The sequence below is a fragment of the Cervus elaphus genome, chromosome 19 (genome assembly GCF_910594005.1).
Source record: "Cervus elaphus chromosome 19, mCerEla1.1, whole genome shotgun sequence".
NCBI classification, from domain to species: Eukaryota; Metazoa; Chordata; class Mammalia; order Artiodactyla; family Cervidae; genus Cervus; species Cervus elaphus.
In genome coordinates, this window is record NC_057833.1 from 59,045,450 (window position 1) to 59,069,284 (window position 23,835).

At 36.3% G+C, this 23,835-nt stretch overlaps 1 protein-coding gene and 1 non-coding gene across 37 annotated transcripts in view; both read left to right on the forward strand.

The window, feature by feature from the left end:
- Window positions 1-23,835, forward strand: part of ZBTB20 (zinc finger and BTB domain containing 20) — an 848,937-nt gene that overhangs the window by 601,787 nt on the left and 223,315 nt on the right. The gene's annotated exons all lie outside the window — the stretch shown is intronic.
- Window positions 17,818-17,924, forward strand: LOC122676188. The gene has a single exon (XR_006335473.1). It is a non-coding gene; the product is annotated as a U6 spliceosomal RNA (small nuclear RNA).

The window sequence follows — 23,835 nt, forward strand, 5'->3', positions numbered from 1 at the left end:
AATTTACCATATGTCAGCTGCTCTTTCATTTTCCTAAAACATATTTTACTTTCTGTGATTTTTTTTTTCTGAGTGAATTCCCTAATATCACTTTCCAACTCACTTAATCCTCTCCTTAAAATTGCCCAGTCTTAAATTATCTTACCTATTGTATTTTTATGTGTACTTTTATTTTTCACTTTTAAGATTTTTGATTTATTTTCTGCACCTATTCTTTTCTTATTGTTGTCTATTCTTATTCAGTAATTTCTTGTTCTTTTTACACGAGTCTTACTTATCTCTGAACATTGCAAATATACTCATTTTGAAATCATTATCAGACAATTCTATAAAATCAAATTTATCTGGAGTGAATATTCCAGTTATTAATTTTGTGGTTGTTTTGCATTCCTATAGACTAATAACAAAGGATCAGAAAGAGAAATTAAGGAACAATTCCATTTACCATCACATCAAAAGAATAAAATACCTAGAAATGAACTTCCCTTGCTGTGTTTTAGAATTTTGTTTTGTAGGTTAATGTTGGTCATAAGGCTTTTTTGTCTTGCCTCTTGGCACTCTCTCTCTCTCTTTTAATTTTTTCATACCTCCTTGACTGATGGTTTTCCAGTTGCCTCTATCCGCATTCCTGGCTTTCTAGTCCCAATCCAAATCTTATAATGGTGTCTTTAGCTTACCTTTAAGAATATTTGATCATGAGACTGAATCTATACCTTAATCCTTCCCCTTTTAGTGCCTGCAGCTCTGTATAAGATATTGCCCCAGGCAGTACATGGCCATATTTTTTACATCCTCTTGTTGAAGTAGCAAAACAGACTCAGGTCCACCATTTCATATGGAACATTTTGGGCCCCATTACTCCAAAGACCTAGATTCCCAGCCACCTCTGTGTGCTTCTCTATCCGGATTTCAGTAGGCTTATGGCTTCAGCCCTCCTCATTGCTTTTAGTTTCTTTGCAGAAATGGTTACTTTCTTCTTTTTAAGTCTCACTCTGCCTCTTTAGATTTTTTCATTTTGTATTGTATCAGTTTTTTCACTTATCAGTATATCTTGTATAATGCTTCTTTGATTTTTACCTCTCTTTCATTTAGATACACCATTTTAAAACAAATATTACAAATAGTATCTATTATTATTGATTATTTAGTGGTGCTGGGCACTGAACTTTATAGATATTGTTTTATTCAACCCTCTCTATATAGTCAGTTACTTTCATTCATGTTTTATAAACTAGGAAATTTATATAAATAAGCTAAGTAAATTTCTCCTTAGGAAAGAGGTGATGACTAGTAAATGCAGAAGTAATATTTAAATTCAGTTTTCTCCACTACAGAACTAGTATTCTTAAAGTACTGCTGTATGGTTAGATTTTGTGGAATTGTAAGCCTATGTTATGGTTTTTATTTTAATAATAAATTAATTGACTTAATATTTATTGTTGTAAAAAATGAGTATTTTCTATGTTATTCTGCCTCCTTGGTTCTCTCTCTGTTCCTCTTATGGTATATGACTATTTTATTTGTTTCTTATCAGTATAGCAATTTAGAAGTTTTAAAGCAAAGTTTATTCTTCTAATAATGAAGAATACTAGAAAATAATAAATAGTATATATAATTAGTAGTAGATGTAATAGTAGATAAAATAAATACTAAAAAATAATATTAGACAAAATAGCAGTTATTTTTTAAAACATTCAGGCTATTTTTTAATTATTGCTATTAAAGAAATCATATGCTGCATGAAATGAGAAATTTAGGGTGCCGCTTCATTCCTCTCCACCTACCCACTTTCTCAGTTTTTGTTATAATGCATTAGTCAGGTATAGATTATTATCCATCTCTGTGAGATAGCTGTGGAGAGGATAATCACAAAAAGCTGGATCATTTCTTCAGTAATAGAGAGCTTCTGGTAGGTGCTTAAAAATGTGTGTCAAGTATGAAATGAATAGGCCTATTTTGTGTGCACACACATGCACACAGAGAAAGAAAACATAGCTAAGATCTCTTTAGTGTCCCTCTAGCACCGGATGACCCCACCTATTCATTTAAACATTGGATATTGTAACTGTTTAACTGCCATATGATTTAATAAATACTTTTTCTGTCAATACTTAAGTTGGGCAAACACATGCTTTTAAATCAACCCTTTACAATCAATGAGCTTCTATCCAAGTTAGTTCAAGTCATAGCTATTCCCACATCTACCCCTTCTGCCCTACCCTATCCCTCTAAATAATTAGTATATTTGGCAACTCCCAGTCTCACAGCCCATTCTCCTACAAAATAGTTTGTGTTGTTTACTATTTAAATAGAGGCACATCAATGTAGTTCTTTTTAGGGTAGTTCTTATAATCCCCAATTATTGTCAGAAGAAATTCTTTATAGAAGTTGCTAGGAAAATTGGATTTTCCATTGAATACCACTAGATATTAGCAAGAAACTTAATGATGATCTGCAACATGCTAGAATAAAAACACCATGCTTCTATTGTAGCAAAGCAGATTAAATAAAACAATGTAGATTAACAAGAAGAAAGCAAACTAGTATAAACTGGGTCATTTGCTGATGTGCAAATTTTATGAAAATTTTAATGACATATTTGATCAATTTATAAGTATATTATTCGTGTTTATAAGAACACTCAAGCCTTCTATGTGACATGATTTTAACAATCTTTTGTACATAAGAACAAATTGAAATTAAATGGGTTTCCTAGCTGTTTCTATTCTTTAAATTATACAAATGATTTTTTTATTATTCCCCATTTAAAGGCATTGAACTAGGAATCAGAAGACTTGGTTTCTAGTCCCAGTTCGATCATTTAACTAGCTCTATGACTCTGAGTAATTTATTGAACTCTTTGAGTTAGTTTCTTCATTTATAAACATAAAAAGTTGGGCTTCAAACCCTAGAAATCCCCTTTCAACACTCATATCTAGTATTCAATACTGGGTGTGTGTGTCTATATATATATACTCAGATATAAAAAGTTAACTACATATAAGTTCCGTATCTCAATAACCTATGTTAATCAACAGAATTCATAAGGACATAACCAAGAATGGGATTAATTTCCCCCTGAAGATGGCAGTTGAATTTAGCTAATAGATAAATAATAAGTGGGAGTTAATGTAGGATCTTAATCAGGACTGATATGACAACAGCAGTATTTTCAAAAGTACTGTTAGGCAGCAACATACAGAATGGATCAGAATGGAAGAAATATGAACTACAGACTAGGCAGACATGATGTCAAGGTTCAGGATTAGGTAAGGAGAGTCTAGGGTACAGTGACAGCATCAGAAATGAAATGTAAGCAAAAGATAAGAAGGTACCGAGATGTGTATTTATTCAAAAAAAATCTAAAAGATTATAAAAAGAAAAATTATGAAAGAGGAAATGCAATTGTCTGATAAACATATGAAAAAATATTTTAACTCACTAGTACTCAAAGACATGATTTATAAAAACAGTAACCTTTAATGCTGATAAATGTACAGTAAAACTGTCATTCATATAATAATAATTGTGGAGATTCATGTGTTGACACCAAATTCTGCGAAGTAATAGGCATTACATTATCAAGAAACTTTCTTTAAAAATGTATCTTTTGGCCCAGTCTTTTAATTTCTAGAATCTATCTATAGGAACCCAAAATTCAGACAAAGATTTGTATACAAAGACCTATTCATCACAATGTCATTTATAAAAGTAAAAGAAGAGAAAATCTTAAATATTTATTCAAAGAAATTATTAAGCAAATTATGGAACATAAGTATATATTATTTGTATAAAGTTATTAACTACATAATTATTAATTTTTAAATATTAATTTACTAGGAAACGTTCATGAAACATTGTAACTGCAAATACCTGATCCAAAAGAAACTTGTATACTTAACATGGTCCCAAATTATCAATAGAAAAATGAATGAAAGTATTTGGTTACATCAAAGGAAATACATTAAAATGCAAATAATACTAATACCTCCTCTGTATGATGGAATTAAGTGATATTTTATTTCTTCTTTTTCTTAAATTTTCTAAATATTCTGAAAATACTCTAATGATTAGAAAAGTAAAAAATTTTAAGCAAACAGTAAATAATGTAAATAAAAATAATTCCAAATCTGATAATAATTCAACTTAAGAAAAGAACACATGTCTATTATTTATCACTTCATAAAGGGATTAAAATGTCTTCCTTTTCCAATTTATTAAGCTTTTGAAGTACTTGAGATATCGATTTTTAGAATCTTATCATCTAAAATATGATATATATTTTCTAAATCATATCATATACTTTCTATTGCTCAGTGTTTTCCAGAGTTTCTTTCTTTTTTTTTTTGGATTCTTGAACATTTGCCTTAGGTTATCAGCCTGCGCTTTGACATTCCAGAACCTCATTTTTTTAGTCCATCAATCAGCTCTGACATTAATATGCTCAGGTCACATCTGCATGTATATGAGCTTATCACAAGGGAAGAAATCTTGAGTACTCTTTGTTTTCAACTTTTAAATTTCTCATATTGTAAAAATTTCATAATCTAATAATAGCATTCTGAGTAACTGAAACAGATGAAAACAAAGTAAAGGACGTAGCCAATATGTATCTATAGGTCACTTTTATTGAGTGGCATGACCTACTCCTGATAACGTTTATCAGGCACCCATCTCAGAAGGAAAATTTCAGCTGCTTTATGCAGGAATGAATAAACACAGTGACTAACTTGGCTTTGTACCCAGAACTTAGCCAAAAAAGAAACCCGGTTGAATGCCAGAAAGAATAAACCACATAAAGTTTTATCAGCCCAAAGTACACAAGTAACTCAGTCTGCCCTTTTTCTAACAAAACTATATAAGTAAAACTATAATCTTAAAAAATCAAAATTCTTCACTCTGGCCAATGGCAAAGTGCTAGAGTAACTAAAAATTTCCAGACCACACCCTTTTTGCTTTCTGCCCAGAGAAGAACAATTCTCTTTCCAACTCAAGCCTCCACTGACTACAAGGTAAACCAGAACCATTTGTATACATGTTCATCTCTTTTTTCTGAACTGTAAACCTAGTGAAGGCAGAGGCTTTGTCCTATTTATCTTTTATACCTCAGGTTTTGGCAAAGTGCATAATTGTTGAATGAATTAATCAAAGATCAGCAATTTAGTTTAGATGATTTTAGTAATTATAAAAATACAGAGGAGAAGAGTTACTTGAATACAAATGCCCACATTCTATATATTATAATAAATAACCAATTTTACTAGCATTTAGGCACTTTACCTCCTTTACAGTAAGGTTATCATTTTATTTTAGGTACTTAACACCCTTTACAATGATGTTATCACCAAATCATGAATATCTTTGGAAGTAAACACCTTTCAAGAACGTATTTTTCCACAAGGCTAAGAGCTAGAGTTAAAACTTGGGAGCTCTTGCAATAATCAGTGTGGCATTCACAACAAGAAATTACTACGTCTCTCTGAACCTCAGTTTCCTCATCTGAAAGATGGGAATAGTAATAATACTTAAGTCACAATCCTTATTGTAGGGATCAGATGACATCATGCATATTAAACATGACTGTCTAAGCCCTTGGGCTATTGTCACTACCATTAATGCCTCCCAGGTCAGCTATTTGTACTTGCACATATATCTTGACAACTGGGACAGAAGGAACAAAGATATACTAGCAGGGCTATCCCTGGATGTAGAATCAGAGAACTGCATAAGCCAGTGCTTTTCAGGCTTCAGTAGCATAAGAATTACTTGGGAAGCTTGTTTAAAATGTAAATCTTTGAGTTCCACCTCAAGAGATACTCATTCAGTTTAGTTGCTCTGGGGTGAGACTCTGAAATGTCTTTTTAACATATTCCTCAGGAGATTCCGATGCAGGTGGTTCCAGACAAGCCCTAAGTAACCTTGGCATGATAATTCCATGTCAGCCTCGATTGTGGATTCCCTCCAGTCCATGGCATCATTCCTCAGGACTCAGTCTGTCTGCTTCATCCTGTGTGGCTTCACTATTCCCACCCCTCACCTCACCCACTAAAAGCAGAAGAGAATAGAAAGATAGGATCAATTGGGAAAACTTGAGTAACTGCAGTTAATTATCTGTTATTTTGTATTCTTTGCACTAATGATCTTCTGCATTAGTCCAAAAGTGAGCAGACTTGAGAAGTAAGCTTGAATTTAAGAATGATTGTTTTCCCCAGGTAACTATAGAATGACTAACTATAGTGAAGTTTATCTCTTTTTTTTTTTAATGGAATTGCTATCTATAGAACTTAGATGAATAAGCACAATTGAAGTGCAAAGTGTTAAATGCATGCTTTGATTTAGTCAATGCATTTGCACATTGAAGTAATTAGGATGTATTTAAAAGCATTCTGCTTACAATACTTCGCTCTCCATTTCCTACAAATCAAATTAGTGAGGGGTAGATTTGATTTTGACATCATTTTGAAAATATTTTCTTTTTCTTTTTTTAATTTTCTTAGAATTACATTTTTACAAAGTTCAAAACACAACCAACTGTGACTAAATTCATAAAAACAAAACAAAAAGTCCAAAGTGCAGGAAAATGAAAAACAGCACAGGGTAATATGCAGTAGAACAATGTAAATCATACCTCAAAATATAGTTGTAATAACACACCTTATCCGTGTCTGATCAATTAACGACAAATACTTATGCAGACAGCAAATAGCTCATTCTTTGATCGAGAGCCCCAAATTTAATTATTCATCTCAGTCCAAATAAATATGAAAAGGCAGCCAACTCTTAGAAAAACCTTAACCATCTCCTGTTTTCATCATACTATATGTAATGCAATGAATGAATGTGAAGAAATAATATGAAGATTGTTTTCCTTGTTTGTTAACAAAGCATTCAAGCAGGATTATTTATTTTTGAATAGATTTGGCAGAACCAAGACATGTTTATGGAACTATGTTTCACAGACAAAGACAAACCCAAGTTTAAATCCCACCTCTGCACACTGTATTATCTTTGACAAATTATTTCACCCTCCTCAGCCTCAGTTTTCGCATCTGTAAAATGAGGGTAATAATATCCATATTGCAGAATCATTTTCTTATCATGCAATATTATATTATAAGTGTTTATGATTTAATATGCACTCAATAAGTTGCAGTTACTAGTATTAATTCAAGAAGAAAGTTTGAAGGAATAAGAACCTAAAATCCTTAACAAGAAAAAAATACTAAAAAAAATATTCTGTATTCTTACTTCTCCAGAGACTATTCATTGATTTTATCCTACAGTTTTATCAGGATTACTACCAGAAGGATTGTTTTGCCTTTATAATCGTCTTGCCACCCAAATTGCTGTTCTTAATGTACCTCAAAATACATGTTGATAAATACCCTTTGTACAGTTGAAGTGCACATTTGAATGACTGTAATTTTTTTTTTTTTTTTTTTTTTTTTTTTTTTTCAACTTTGGCTCCTTTTTATTCAGGAAGCATACGCTATTTCATTTTATACATTTTTTTTTACATTCCAGAAATAAGCGAAAATAGCAGTTTTAAATATGTTACAAAGTTGGCTTTGGGGGCTAAAGAAGCTTTTCGAGAGAGGACCAGCCAACTGACCTTTTCATCAAAGCACCAATGTATCTTCAGTCTTTTACCAAGCTCTACCACAGGTGTGGCCACCTTGGATGTGTTGTACATCCAAGCCACGTGAAAGCTGTTAACGGAGAGTTGCTGCGAGTCTCTCTGCAAGGCACCAAGAACAGACAGTTCCAGCTTCCTTTCTTCAGACTGAATCAAAATTTTGGAAACTTTTCAATTGCTCTCTCAAGTAGTGCTCTCTCAGTGTGAAGACTGCTGCTGCTGCTAAGTCGCTTCAGTCGTGTCCGACTCTGTGCGACCCCTTAGACGGCAGCCCACCAGGCTCCGCCGTCCCTGGGATTCTCCAGGCAAGAGTACTGGAGTGGGTTGCCATTGCCTTCTCCAAGAATGACTGTAATTTTTAATCTCAATTATTATCATAGTCTTTTGCTGATGATAAACAGCACTTTGAACTGGGCACAGATTAGAGAAGTTTAATTCCCCTTATTTTTTTCTATACTACATTCATAGTTTTAGAAATATACATGGTAATGCACAGAAGTGAAGGGGAAATAGAGAGAATGGACAAGAATAGTAGACTCATTTGGGCTTCTTAGGAAACATAGATGGTGTCCTGTTCTGCCTTGTCTTCAATGACTAGTTCTGTGTTTCATATATAGAGAATATTCATTAAGTGTTTGTTGAAACAGGGAAAAACAAAATGCTAAGAAAATAACCTCGAGGAGCTAACTCAGAAGTCACATATGCAGGTAGAAGGCAAAGAGCTTAAGACTTATGGACATCAGTACTCCCTCAGTTAGATGGCTCCATGTGGAATATCAGCCGTTTATACTCAGAGCCACTAATTCTTAGCTGGAGGAAGCAGCTAAACTAGGAGCAGTAACTGATCTTCAGTCAGAGAGCCATGGCACACCCTTCACTTCAGAGCTAGATAGAGCCATGGAGATTTTCTAATCCAAGGGCCTCATTGCTCAGCTAAGAGAATATAATGACTTACTCAAACACATGTTGGCAAGGTTTGTTGATATTCAAACTTTGATTTCCTGACTCTGGTCCAGTTCATTTTATCTTGTACTGCGCTGCCTTTGTGTCCCCCACTATCTCCCAGAGGGTTCCTATATATCCACTGTGGCTTCTCTTTCTATGACCAAGGCCATGGCAAGGAAGCATTCAGCAATGCCTCTGATGACAGTCATCTCATCTATTATGGCATTTTCCATAGACCCTATAAAGCCGCAATAAAGAGATTCTTCCTTATCTTTTAATTCAATTTTTATCAAGAAATAATCTTTATTGAGTTATTATTAACCATTAACAGCTCATCCAAATTACTTAGCTCCTTTTTAAATAATTGTTAGCTGATGTTGAAGGGAATGGAGAAGAAAGAACCATTATAATTTGAGGAGAGAGTAGAGTTCTGTCCTTGGGGTGTTATCCAGGAGAAGGCAAGGCCAGGTGGGCTGTGACCAGAGGCGTTCAGAGTACCTAGGAAGTCACTCAAGGATTTGAATCTTAGAAAAGGAGAGGGGAGATGAGAAGAGGTAAAGGAATAGAAGAAAGAGGAAGGACAAGAGGGGATGGTTCTGCAGCCAAACTTAATAGTTTGGTCTCTGGTTCATTGTTTACTGTATTTGTCCCTACTGTGCTCAATGGAAAAGCTTTGTGTTCAGGTCAGTTGTGTCCTATTAAAATTTATTTATATTGCCACTGTCAAGTAACGACTAGAATTCCTTGAATCCAGTATTAATGACAGCCATAAAAGGAGAAATAAAGCTTTCGGTAGGTAAATATCTTCCCTCTCCACCTAAAGAATGGAGAAGTGTTGATGGGCTGTTGATGGTGAGTTAAATTGGCATACCAGGAATTTTTATAAATGGTTTTCCCATGCCTCACTGAATTTGTGGCTGAGACTTTAGTTGTATACCAGCTGTGCGTGCAAAATCTCATAATTATTCTTACTGTATTAAGCATTTTATAGCAATTTTAGCTCTAAAATGCTATGCAATAGTTTTTATGCAAGCGTACCAGACATGTAAGCTGTTCCAATGAAAACATTTCCTTTCATTTAGACACGTGGTTTTAGGTTTCCAAACTTAGCTCTTTGCATTGATGGAAGAATCTTTAGGAAAACCATCAGGTTTTTTGGAGGGAGAAGGGGGGAGGCAATTGGATATTCTTGCACATACTTTATTTCTTCAAGCAGCCTTATCAGAAAAGGGGCATTTCACTAATTGTACATTACTGATATTAGTAAATACTGCTGCTGAGCACTGGCTCCCCCACAGTCTGTCCTGTTGAGAAAGGCACTGAAGAGGAAGCGAGGGTTATCTCTGCATCCCTCTGGGGTATAATGACAAACAGGCAGAAGGACTTGGACTTAACCTCTCTGCAGAAGGCTGACACCTTTAACACTGCTGCACATGCTGCTGCACCCTGCGGTGTCAAGTCTTGGGCCTGAGCCCAAAACTGGTGTGGAGTTTGAACCCTTGGCATTCTGGCTCAGGGCCAAGTGCTATCAATGGAACCCCACTGACACCTTTAGTTATTCTTCCTAGATTAGGATAGTAATTTACTTGTCTCTTTGATTTCAAGTGTCTGGTTTTGTTTCCAGATGCCTCCCAGCTCATCTGTATTCCAGGGATTTCAAAAGACTTTAACCTCATTGGTTCTTTGCTTTGTCAGTTCCATTTGGTGAACACAGGAGGGATACAGAGACTAGAGAGCAATAAAGGAGGGGGCGCTCTGTGTGTGTGTGTGTGTGTGTGTGTGTGTGTGTGTGTGTGTGTGTGTGTGTGTGTGTGTGTGTGTGTGATGTAGTGGGCATGTGGGGAGGGCCTGATGAGACTGCAGGAATAAATAAAAGGCATGTTCACTTTCAGAGTATCAGCTATTATACCAGAGCAAGGCAGGATGGAGTATAAGAGGTGATGCGTAGGACAATGTAGTGAAAAATGTCATTAGACAGATTCATGTGTAAAAGCCCTCCAACCAGCAGTAATCTCAAATTCCCCCAAACGATTGCAATATATGGAAGAGATGGAGAGACCATAGAAATTTTATCCCAATGCCAATAAGGTAACAGCACTTGGATTTAACATGCTATGGTAGGAAAAGGCATTTATGCAGGGGTGTCATTTCATGTTTACAAGGCTCTGTCTAGAACCGTTTATTGATTTTACTGCAGTTCTTTCCCCAGGACCCTGTAGATAGATAATCGCTAGAAATGTCCATCATTAGCAGGGCAATGAGTACAACCATCGCACTAAGAAAAAGATACACATAGGACCCTGCCAGCAGGCATCAAGTCAGGGGGTGGGGGGAGAGTCACACAATAACACGTGCAGCTATAACTCCAGGCAAACACACACACAACACCCTGTGTAGCCATTGCACTGAAAAAATACACACAGCCCCCCATGCTGCCATCACACATCAGGAAAATACACACACGACACCCCTACATAACCATCACACCAGGCAAAAGCAGAGACATAAAATGCTAAGTCAATAGGAATGAACAGCTCATAAAAGCCTACTGGAATAGATCACATCACAGCCAGGTACATCTGTTCTCAGCACTAACCATTATCGTTAGCTTAAAATGCTTAAAATCACTGCGCATCCCCAGGTCTAGGGACAGATTATTCCAGGAAGATTCTGCTAAATAGATTTGGCAATGCAGTGAAAGGGACCTCTACTACATTTAGGTGATGCATTTTGCATCTCAAAGGCCATCAACTATATTTAGAGGAACTGTGTGATTGAAGAACAATGCTCTAGGATGGGATGGCATTTTTCTGGCCCTTCTAAATCTGGGGGTGATTTTGACCCCAACTTGAGTTAAGTGTACAGTTGAATGGGAAGCGATCAGACTGGGAGATGACTAATAAAAGCAGAATTGGAAACAGCTTTCATCTGTGCTGTAAAGTAAGCCACTCTATCCTGTTTTAAACTGGAACTCTCAGGTGGGATGTCATATCCAGAGGTCTTGGTGAGGTCAAACTTCAAGCCATCGACTTGAGATAAATAAGTAGTAACTACAATCCTTGCCTCATAGGGGTGTCTGCTCAACTAGGGGGAATAAAGGAACCACCCACCTCTTCTTTTGCCAGCGCCTTCTCTTTATCCTCTTGCCTTGGTCTGTGATGTTATCCTAACTGTGTGACACAGGGGTTATGGCACTGTGAGGAAAACTCGGCATGTCCTTCTGAAGAGAGGCCCAAAAAAATAGAAAGAGTTTCAAGCTCACAGTTCCATGTTTCAATTACGTGGCGTTATGTGTTTCTACTGAGACATGTTTCAAGCTAGCTTGTTAAGAATGATTTACACCATAATTCTAAGGAAAAAACAAATGTGAGTGACTGAGATTTGAAAGGGAAGAGTAGGGGGGAAGTGCCAGACTAAACGAATCCTAAGTAAATAGGGTGAGGTTGGGTCTTTTTTTTCTTCTTTTGGTGTTTTCTGTTTGTTTGTGGGGGATTTTTTGTTGTTTTTTAAAAAAAAGAAAAAACAGAAGAGAAAGATGTATGTATTGTTGGTAGTTACTTCTCCCACCTGGGTTAAATAAAGCAGAAGAAAACAGAACTGCTCCATTTGCTCCATGTATAAGCAAATTTTCAGGAGAGGACAGGTGTTTCTCTTAAATTTGCAAGATAGCATCTTATTGGGAATAAGTGGTACTGGAAATAAGAACTTTGAGTTACACTTTTTTTACCAAATGTGGCAGAAAAGGTTTTGTTAGGGTAAGATAAGCATTTTCCATAAAACAATGGGGTCGTGACATGAGGTAATTACATGGTGACTGGGACACACCGCATGGCATCCTGGAGAAATTGCATGATACCTCTGTGGTAGCACTAGTAACTCTCGTTATCACTGCCTTATTATCTCCTGATAACTATATAATTAGTTTGTGTCACCAAAGCACCCTAAACGTATGCCTGTTCCAGCTACTCTGGTAGGAAAAAAAAAAAATAAACTTTTTTGCAAGGGGGAAAAAAAGCTAATGAAGAAAGTTGCCAAGAACAGATATTTTGTAATCTGTGCTAAATCTCTGCTGGAAAACATGAACAGTAACGAAGCTGAGAAGACAGTAAAAGAAATTCGGGGCAAGGTGCCAGACGCCCAGACGGAAGGAGAATGTGGACCAAAAGATTGCGACAATCGGGTAATTATGGTTTATGAATTTCAGCTTTAATCTGTAGTTCAGTGAGTCCTGATTAAATATCTGTTAAACACAATTAAAGTTTGTTTTTGTATTTCACCGTCTTGATCAGAATAATTAGAGACTGCGTGTTTCATGTCAAAAGTAGCAAGAGGAATTTTAGTGAATGAACATCGTTTTTAAAAGCCATTTGTAGCACCAGCTGTTGGCATTATTTTATATTTTAGTGTTATCAGCATAAAGATGGTCCTCTGGATGCTGAATAGTTTCTAGCAGGACAAGGATATTATGCTGTCATGACGGGCCTGTGCTGATGAGGCTGGAATGTTTAAGGGCTAGTGTTCACTGCGATAGTGGAATGGGCGAAATGCAGGTCAGGGAGACAGGTCTTTTAGGTGAGATAAGAAGGAAGTCATCTGAGTTAAGTTTATCCAAGCAAGGACCAGAGGGAGGAAATTTCTCATGGTAGAATCATACATTAACACCTGCAAACTCTGGGAGATAGTAAAAGACAGGGAAGCCTGATGTGCTGCAGTCCATGGAGTCACAAAGGGTCGGATACAACACAGCAACTGAACAACAGTCATGTGTTAACATCTGTAAATGTTGGTTAGCTTATTCAGACAGATTGTATACAGTGCCTGAAGGCAGGGCACAAGAAAGATATGATGGCAAGTGTGGGAATCTGTCCTGGTTTGTTCTTGGTTAAAAAAATCTGTTTTTAGAGTTAATAGAAGGTACTACTGAAAGAACTTACCGTATTAAAAATTCTTTGGCTAGAGATAGCAGTATGAATTCGGCAGAAAGGACAAGTTAGAATATAAGTAGGATTAACTGAAACTAGGTTTAGTTTGTAAGACCCTACAAACCAAAATGTAAACTATGATTTCCATACACGTGTGCCAAAAGTGAGGCTGGAGAGTTAAGTTTCTGTGTCTTTAAAAATTATAAGCAGGTATATGTAAAATTTTCTATGCAGCTATAAAGAAATATGATACTATCTTGCTTGCAATTTGAGTCCTGGAATATTTTGAACCCAGCAATAGAATAATCGACCTGTTCCCCAAAGAGCAGGCATGAGTACTTAGTCACTTCAGCCATGTCTGACTCTTTGCAACCCCATGGACTGTAGCCCACCAGACTCCACTGTCCGTTGGATTTTCCAGGCAAGAATATTGGAGTGGGTTGCCATGCCCTCTTCCAGGGGACTCTTCCCAAGCCAGGGATCAAACCTGTGTCACCTATGTCTCCTGCATTATAAGCAGATTTTTACTGCTGAGCCACCAGGGAAGACCTCTCTAAAGAGGCCCATGTCCTAATCCTCAGAACCTGTGAATAGATTGCCTTAAATAGCAAGAGGGACTTTGCAGATGTGAGTAAATTAGAATCTTGAAATTGGAAGATTACCTTGGATTCTGGATAGGGCTAAAGTAATCTCAGGTGTTTTTGTAAAAGAAAGAAGGAGGAATGAGGGTCAGAGTCAGAGAAGGACATATGACAAAGGAAGCAGAATCAGAGAGCGGTGGGTAGCGATTTGAAGATGCTAGACTGCTGGCTTTGAAGGTGGAGGAAGGGACCATGAGCCAAGGGGTGCAGCCTGTCTCTAGAAGCTGGAAAAGACAAGGAGAGGGATTCTGTCTTAGAATCTCCAGAAAGATGCGATCCACTGACACCTTGATTTAAGGATTTCTGACATCCAAAACTCTAACAGATTTGTTTGAGACATTAACATTGTGATACTTAGTTATAGCAACAATAGGAAACAAATATGGTCCCCATGAGCTTGCTCCATGGATTTGACATCCATTTAAAACTTTTCCAGTTAAAAGTGCATTTGGGTATGAGAAAAATAAGCCTCTATGAATTTAGTTTTTTAAAGACCTATTCTCCAGGCTCTCTGTCAGTTGGAGGTACCTGCTATGGTAAGAATTTAAAAAGCCTATGCATTATGAATTAAAATAATGGGCAAATTCAACCCCACCCCCTAGCACCAGTTACCCGCAATGCATTTCACCTGAGTAGAAATGTTTACAGGAAGGGAGAATTGGAGAGTAAGAATCATTTTTCTAACAACAATAGCAGTTAACAACCCACGAGTTGAACCATTTCACTTTGCCAATATTCAACCATTTTGACTTACAGAAACAGCAATTTCATATGGTTTAGCACACCCAGTTTTTTGTTTGTTTTATTTTGCTATTATGTTATTTTTTCCCCAGTGTTATTTCATTTGAACCTTCTAGGACTTGGATTAAATTTTTCCCCAAATTTTGTAATTAATAAATGCCAGAGAATTTCAAAATGATTGTATATAACATATTCAGGTGAAAATGAGATTGAATCCCAACTGGTCAAAGGTATTTTAGCAGAATTGAGGATGTAGGCATGTATCTCTTTCCAAAAAGTGTCAATCTTAAAACTGTAAGAATGCTGTAGGGCAAAGTGAGCTTTACCTAATAGAAACAGACAATGAGTATGAAAAAAACACTCAAATAGGCAGTGGTTGAAACTTGCTACCTAGCACTTTGTATTCAAAAGAACAGAATAGCACTATCATGGAGGAAGGGGTGGGATAGCATAGTGCTTTACAATGCTATTGCTTGAAAGGATTCCTAGCCTCCTCCCACTTATGACTTCCTTTGAAATTTTGGTGAAAGCTGTGGACCCTCTCCCCAAAAGATGACATAATACCTTTTCAGAGGATTCACAGACCACCTAAAGCTTAATGTTGGACCTCAGATTAATTACCCCTGGTTTACACTTTCTTCTAAGAAAAACACTTTGGTACTAATTCACCTGACATAATTTGAGATCAGAATTGTGAAATCCTTATTTGTCACATGATTTTGTACCAGTCATTAATGTACATTGAGGCCTAGTCTTTTAATTAGTAAAATTAGCAATTTTGATGCTAATGTGCTAGGAAAGTGCGTTTTTGTTTCTTAAGCATTTGAGGTTCATTTAAAGAACCATTGGGATGAAAAGCACACTCCAGTATTCATTCTGTTATTGTTCGGTCACCCTTTTACTCATTCATTCAGCAAATATTTATTGAGCCCCTACTATTCTAGGCATTGGAAATATAATAGTGACCTAGACTTATAGGTCTTCTTTCCTCATGGAATGTTCTAGTTAGGGGAAATAGTTAATAAATATGTAGACATACTAGCACACACTGATAAGTGAAATGAAGAAAGTAACAGTATAACCTAACAGATATAGTGTGTACAAAGATGGCCTCGGGCTGAGACTCAAGTGATGTTAGAAACCAGTCATGGGAAGATCTGGAGGAAATTGGAATAGCAACAGCAAAAACTCTGAGCCTAAAGTGAGTTAGGCATGTGAATTATGAAATAAGGTCAGGGAATAAGGAGAAATATATTGGAGATGTGATCAGAAAAGAAGTTGGAAACCAGATTATGCAGGCTTCAAAGTGAGAAGTTTGAATTTTAGTCTCATGGTGGTGGGCTGCTATTGGAGATTTATGTAACAGGAGTTGATTTCACATTTGAGGAAATCACTGTCTTTGCTGTATAGAGATAATGAAGAGTAGGAGAGCAAGAAGAGAAGTAATTCCCACTAATAGTTAAGAAAATTTCCGAAACTGAAGATAGGAAATAATCTCATGACAGTGTAATATATTACTTCATGGAGATTTTGCGATATCTTACGTTGAGTAGCCAAGAGAGCTGAAACTGACTTATGATGTATAGCATTCCCGACTTTGGTCTATTCAAGGATTATTTTGGCCTAAAAACATTCTTCCTTAGAGGAAGAGGAAAAGGAAATGTGAACACAGTCCAACAATGTTTGAAAATAAAGCAGAGTTATTTGGTGGGGAGAAGATCGTTAAAGTAACTGAGAAAGTCACCAGCAACTGAGCACCTCAATAGGTAAGGGAGTGATTGAGAGCTTGGGCTTATTTTACTAAGGGTCATCATAAGTCTGCCTCTTCTCCTAAAACTTGCCTAAAATAACTTGTCATCTAAACTCTTCTTCTGCTACTTTTAAATGTGAATTGAAATGTCCTGATTCTTCACCACTCTACCTCTCAAAGTAGTCTACAGAGAAGATTACTACAGTGTTTAGGGACAAATGTAATGTAATTTGAATGAACATCAGAAAAGAAAGAATGTTATGTTTATAGGTGTTTCCCAATAGAATTAAAAGATGAAGTCCTGGGATAGGTATTAGTACAATGTATTGGGATGTTAGTGAGTCATCCTCATTCCTTGAAAGAAATTTAGCTCTATTATACTTTGTCAGCCAATAGAAACCCTTTAATAAATGGTAAATCATAATAAAGATACCCAGGAATAATGGCCTGTGTGAAAATGGTAATTTATTGTTAGCTTCTGGACAACTTATTTTCACTAATTAACTAGAAAATTATATGAATCATTTCTCAGTAATATTCATAACTGGTGTTAATTGGTAAGATAGGCAATCGTATTTGAAAATATATCTAGAAAATAATTCAGAAGGCAAGGAACAGGAGCCTTTTCCAATGGGATGTTCCTATAAAACCAGAGGTTACAGCTTCAGGGTGTGTGTAAAGAGATGAGAAAGCTACACTAGAATTAAGGGTAACTAGCTGAAAGTGATATTGAATTTCATAATCAAAGTTTCTAGAATGACCTTGTAAATTACATTTCCAGGGAAACACACACATAATAGTTTAGTATTATGGAATAATATTATTCCATGTACCAAAAACAATTAGGTACTAAATATGAAAGACATATTGCACATACTAAATGTACTGAGCTTATTTAAATGAAAGCTTAACAAAATGGTTGTTGTTGTTTTGTTGTTTTAATTAAAGTTAAAAATCTTATAATAGAACTTCCTGCCCTTCTGCTGCCCAGGTCTTCCTGCTATTTTAAACCCTTCCCCCCCTTCAGTTCCCAAACTGCCCTTTCTCTGGGGAACAGAATATAAATTATCCTATCTAAATTTCAGGAATGACTATTCCCATGTGAGAGCATATCAAAGCTGGGAAGAGAATACAGAACTTTTAACAACCAGTGCTATTCAGACTAGTTCATCTGCTACCTAAGTGCTCGCTTCGGCAGCACATATACTAAAATTGGAACGATACAGAGAAGATTAGCATGGCCCCTGCGCAAGGATGACACGCAAATTCGTGAAGCGTTCCATATTTAAAAAAAAAAAAAAAACAAAAACTGGTTGTTAATCTTTCCTGATTTGTCTACATCTTTCAGGTAATAAAAGTGTCTAAACCATAATGCATTCTTCCAGAGAAGATAATCAGGTAACTTAATACCTCTCTGCTCAGTGACACAATGTCCCTTTGTATCCAGCCTTGAACAGGATTGACATTTCTAGCTGACACTTTACATCAAAGTTCACTCAACTCAGTTCACTATCTGATCTTTTGTCTTCTAGCATATTCCTAATTCTCAAAAAGATTTCTTCATCTCTGGCAGTATACCTGGAGCTTCCAATTTCATTATCTCACTGATATATTTCATTAATTATTAAGATCTCTCTAATTGTAAGTCTTTCTTCCCAGGAAAATGTCTGAGTCCCATCATTAGAGATATTAATAATCAGAAAATTGTGAACACAAAAAGTATAGTTAAGTTGGGCATAACACTGAACTACCAAAAGGAACGGAGAACTCTCAAGTAGAAAGAGGTCTCCTAACTGTAATGATTTCCTAAGGACCCATTCACTATATAGTAAATTTTCTTAAAATGGAATGAGCTGATATGAGTAAAGGATTTCATTTCCTTTGTTCATTTATGTTGAGCCATTCACCACCTACACATTGAAAAACAATTTTCAAGGCAAGACCAACCAGTGTCTTGTAAATTAACATACATGTGACATTCTGAATGATATCTTTTATTTTCCCTCCAGTTTTGGCTATCTCTACCCCCTTAAAAAAAAAGAAAAGCATAAAAATATCATGAGCTAGTAATAGAACTACCAAAACTTATTTACTGAAAGATAAACTACAGTCATTAAATGTTTGCTACTGTTGAAGTTATTGGCAAAAAAAGATTGAACAGAAATTAAAAATTAAAGGTATATTAACTGAGGAAGAGATATATTTGGAATAAAACTTTCAAATAATAGAGCATTTACCAAGGTATGAATAGTTTATAGAGTGCAAGTTAGCCTATCTCCCAAGGAGATTTGATAGTAAATGTAGATGAGATTGGGAGTGTAGGGAGGATTTAAAGGAAAAGGTCAATATAGGTTGAATGTGGAAATAGAGCTGTTGGGAGATATTTTGAAAATCACGAGTTCATACTATGTAACTGTTCATCTTTATCCTACTTTGTAGAAACAATGCATGAGCAATCCAGAAATGGAGGGAAACCCACAGGAAGTAAACAAAGAATTAACTTTTCATAGGCATGCTTACCCTGTTTTTTTTTTAATTGTGTTTATATTGGAAAGTGGGATGTTGTTACCTTCCATAGCTGGAGAGGATAAAAAAGGAAAATAAAAAAGAATGGAAGGCAACAGTACCTACGATATTTCCCAATGCATTTTTGAATGACTCTGATCCAACTTTCAGTTTCAAGCTGTTTAAATCTATCTCACTGACAGGCCCAAATCTAGTGCTCACATGTTTGGGACAATTAAAGTCAGCAGGGTCTGTGGCTCCCTAACCCAGGCTTTATTGTATAAGGAGTAAACAGCCACTTGTAATTTAGTGAGTAAGTGTAGGTCTTTCATGATGCACATACCAGCTCCACTGAAAACCGATCAATTTCTGTGCTTGGCAGTGGCATTCGTAAGGTCCCTATGGAGCATTATCCTATGCCTGAGGGTCATTACTCTTCCACAGAAGCACTGACAGTTGTGATGAATGGCAGTACCTGGGAAGAAGAGTGTTTGGATGTTTAAACAGATTACATTTTCCTTTTTGAGCAGTAGACATTAGATCACATCTTAGACTGTCTACCCATGTGGACAGTGAGGATGAAATCAGTGCAACTCATATGTGACTAGTGAGATTCAGAGGTACCAATAATCGTTTCTATTGAGAGAAATGGACTTGACTTTGCATCCTATCACGATATTGTGTGTGCTACCAAGCAATAGGTGATAGCCATATACAGCAGCTGAGATGCTGGGCTGTCAACAGGCATGAGAGCCCGTCCATCACTATTATCTACAGCAAGACTCATTACCTGCCAGCCAGTAAACATCCCATTTACACCATCTGCAATGAATTAAAAAGTGACGAAAAGAATCAGGATCTGTTTGAGTTGCAACATGATTGTCAAGTTTATTTTAATCTCTGGAAGCCTTTCAGTTCTTTGAGAGACTTTAGGGAAAAGTATATGATGAAGAAGTCCAGGAATAGTCTGGCACTGACAATTATCAGGTTTTTTAATCAGGAATTTACAAATACAATTGGCCTCTTAAAATGTAAGAAAATCCAGGTCTTTGTCAATTACGCTTTTCAGCTCCTCCCTCTCTTTGGTTTTGAGGTATGAGAGGACTGGGAATCAATGTTTGATACTCCTAAATTGATGCTGACTGCAGTGAAAAATATTTCATAAAAATGTATATTTCAACATAAACTCTGAGGCAAAGCTGGCACTGTATCCGGAAAGGAAGTAATGATTAGTTTCTAATTTACATGTGTAGTGATATCTTTGGCAAGGGCAAATTCCATGTCCTACAGTAAGGTTCAGCCTTCCCAGGTGGTGCAGTGATAAAGAATCTGCCTGCCAGTACAGGAGCCACAGGAGATGCAGGTTCAATCCCTGGGTTGGGAAGATCCGCTGAAAGAGGAAATGGCAGCCCACTCCAGTATTCTTCCCTGGAAAATTCTATGAACAGAGCTGCCTGGTGGGCTATGGTCCACAGGGTCACAAAGAATCAGACACATGGTAAGGTTCTCTGTAACTGTTCCTACTTGAAGCAAGTATTGAGGTATTAAAAAGATAAAAAGATCTACTGCCACTAGAGACTATTTAATTATGTATGAGCAAACTAGTTGTCTGTCTAGATGACACATGTGGGCGGCCCAGTGGTAGAAACAGCAGAGCAAAAGAGTAAATAGAGGTATGAGACACAAACCACATGGGAAATAGTGGAAGGATGTGACATTTATTCATATATATCGCCTTATTTTAGCAGAATCACTTGTTTTTGCATCTTCCTTTTTCTTCATCAGATATTCCAACAACAAGTAAATAACTTTCAATCCTGCCTTGAAGATAGGGGTTCTCAGTGTTGCCCAAGTTACTGCTCTGAGCAAAGAGACCAATTCTGAAATGAGGATATTGAAGATAAGCCCTTCTGAAAATAGCCCTGGCCATGCAATAGGATTTTACTCCCAGAAATCCATCTCTTCCTCCCACAAATTGCCCTTGTGGTAGTAATATAGGAAGGAGATTATATATTACCTCATCTCCTTACAGAAAAAAGAACAAGTGCTATGGGAAAGCTTTGTGTCTTTTAATCATTCTAGGCATCCCCTGCCATCAATATTTCACTAAAGAGGTCCTCTGTTGCCTTTAGAAAGACACTCTAGTGAGAGAGAAAGAAACAGAGTAATGAAAATGATGACCTCATCTGGAAAGGCTTTCTAACCAAAAGGGATAAACTAGCTGTGACCCCCATCCTCAAATCTGTGAAGCAGACAAGAATAGAAAGGTAGCATGAAGTGTGACTAAATCTTCAAAATTTTGCTTGGTAACTGTTCCATCTTGACACTACAATTTAGCAGGAGACATCATTATTTTATTTATTTATTTTTTTACCACAAGCTCATCTTTATGTTTTTAGGGGAAACATGTAAATCTCTATGTAGAAGATTTTTAGGGCTACTGACCTTAACTATGCTGGAAATAAGGAAGAGAAATGTCACATTGTGGGAATAAGGAAGCTATTTTGCAGAACCTAGTAAGGGAGTGAATGAGTTTCATTCTCCCTTCCTCTTCTCATTTACCCAATTCTGAACTCATATGCTGTATTAATTCCATTAGGACATAGTTAATTGTTGATGGGGTCACATACAAGTATAGAGTTTGCTTCTCTAAAAATAAAACCTGATTATATTTGAGCCATTCAGCCCCGAACAGCATATTTTCAAACTAAAGTAGAAGGAATGTACCAGATAAGTTACATTGTGAATTTATGGTGCTCATTTTAACTAATAAAATTTACCTGTCTAATACTAAGGTTGGATTAGGAAAGCCATAATTAATCTCTAATAGTATCAGGAAAGGGAATCCCAGTATGCTATTAATATATCATTTATTAATACACAAAGTCCTGCTTTTTTTCACTGATTTTCCAAGGATCAAAGAAATACTTTAGGAAAGATGGTAAGAGGAGGCTAAGTGTTTGGGGAAATGGGAGTTAAACTATACTTCAATTTATTACATTTTTCCTGCAAAATAGCTTAATGTACATGCCAGAAATTAGTAAAAATTGAGCTGCTATCTCATGAAGTGTTAATACTTTATTTGCCACACCCTAAATCTATGTAGCAAACAAAATGCTGGAGTTCTTAAGGTCTTTTATATTGTCATGGATATCTATGACAATAGATATGGTATTATGGTAAAGTCTTAGACTGAATTACTTCTCAAGTCTAAATGCCCAATTAAACGTGAGGCATTATTCTCAGTTACTTTCTTGAAAGACACCTTATAATTGTCCCATGAAATAAACCTAGATTTAGAGAGAAGGTAAATTTTTGAAGCTACATTGAAGATACTTCTTGGAGTGATCCAACATCAGTAGTCCAGCTTGGGCTTATTTTTTTGTGCTTATGTAAAATAGCATTGTTGAAAAAAATAATTCTGAGGTCAGAAATGTAACACAGGGTAATACAGTCTTCACATGAATTAAATGTGTAAACTTCCACCATGGTTATGAATGAGCAAATAGAAAGAAACCATATTGTAATACCTGACCTTTGTGTCCAGCTTCATCCTACTCTATGAAATACAAGAAGATTGTGTGTGTGGTGTGTGTGTGTGTGTGTGTGCGCGCACACGCATATGTGCACATGTGTGTTTAAAACAACAAACATGTATCAGATTGCTGGGGATAGCAGCCAGTGGCCACATCTGCAGCAGAGACTTTTTTTGTGGCAGCTCCTAAAGTGTATAGCCATAGAGTGAACCATAATTATATTGTTTAGAAACTCATGTCAGAGAAAAAGCTCTTTTTCCTTTACTTCCCCCATTAATGTTGGGCTGCTTGGAAATAGGCCACAGGAACATTTGCTGAATCTCTGTAACTTTTCTATTATATCAGTGGTTGTAAAGTAGAATAGAGTAGTGAATGATTTAAGGAAGTAAAAAACCAGGAGGACGCAAGTAAAAAGTTTAAAAAGGTGCCACTGTCCTTGACTCCATCATCTTTTTGGATTAGATTTCATAACTCATGAGGTCTTCTCCCTTGATGTCGGTTGCCAGAGAACTTTAGCTAGAGACAAAAATAATAAGGAAATATAGTTAAGCTCTGATAGGAAATAGATACCTAGATATCTAGAATCTCCATGTTTTTAGCTGTAGATGTTTCCATTTATTTATGGAATTAAAAGTGTTCTAAAACAATAACAGTTCTGTGAGGTTTATTTCTTTAAAGACCATATTAGAAGTTTACAGAAACATCTGAGGCACAATCAGGATATGTCCACTGATAGCCTCGAATCTACTTACTTCCTTTCTGGCTTCACTAGTAATGTACCTCATAGGCTAGGAGAAAATTTTACATTGAATACCATATAATGAGTGGAACTTTGCTTAAAATAGTTTTTAAGAGTAATATCTGAAATATTATCTGTGGTTTCCATAGAAGAGCACTTTCTATTCCTGAATATTCCTGAATATCTCACTTTTGACCTAATGCTGTTATCTTTACTTGGTTGCATATATACCCTTTCTTCATTTCCATTTGTCAAATGTTGCCTATCTTTAAAGTGTGAAAGCGTTAGTTGCTCAGTTGTGTCCGACTCTTTGTGACCCCGTGGACTGTAGCTCCCCAGGCTCCTCTGCCCAGGGGATTCTCCAGGCAAGAATATTGGGGTGGGTAGCCATTCCCTTCTCCAGGGGATCTTCCTAACCCA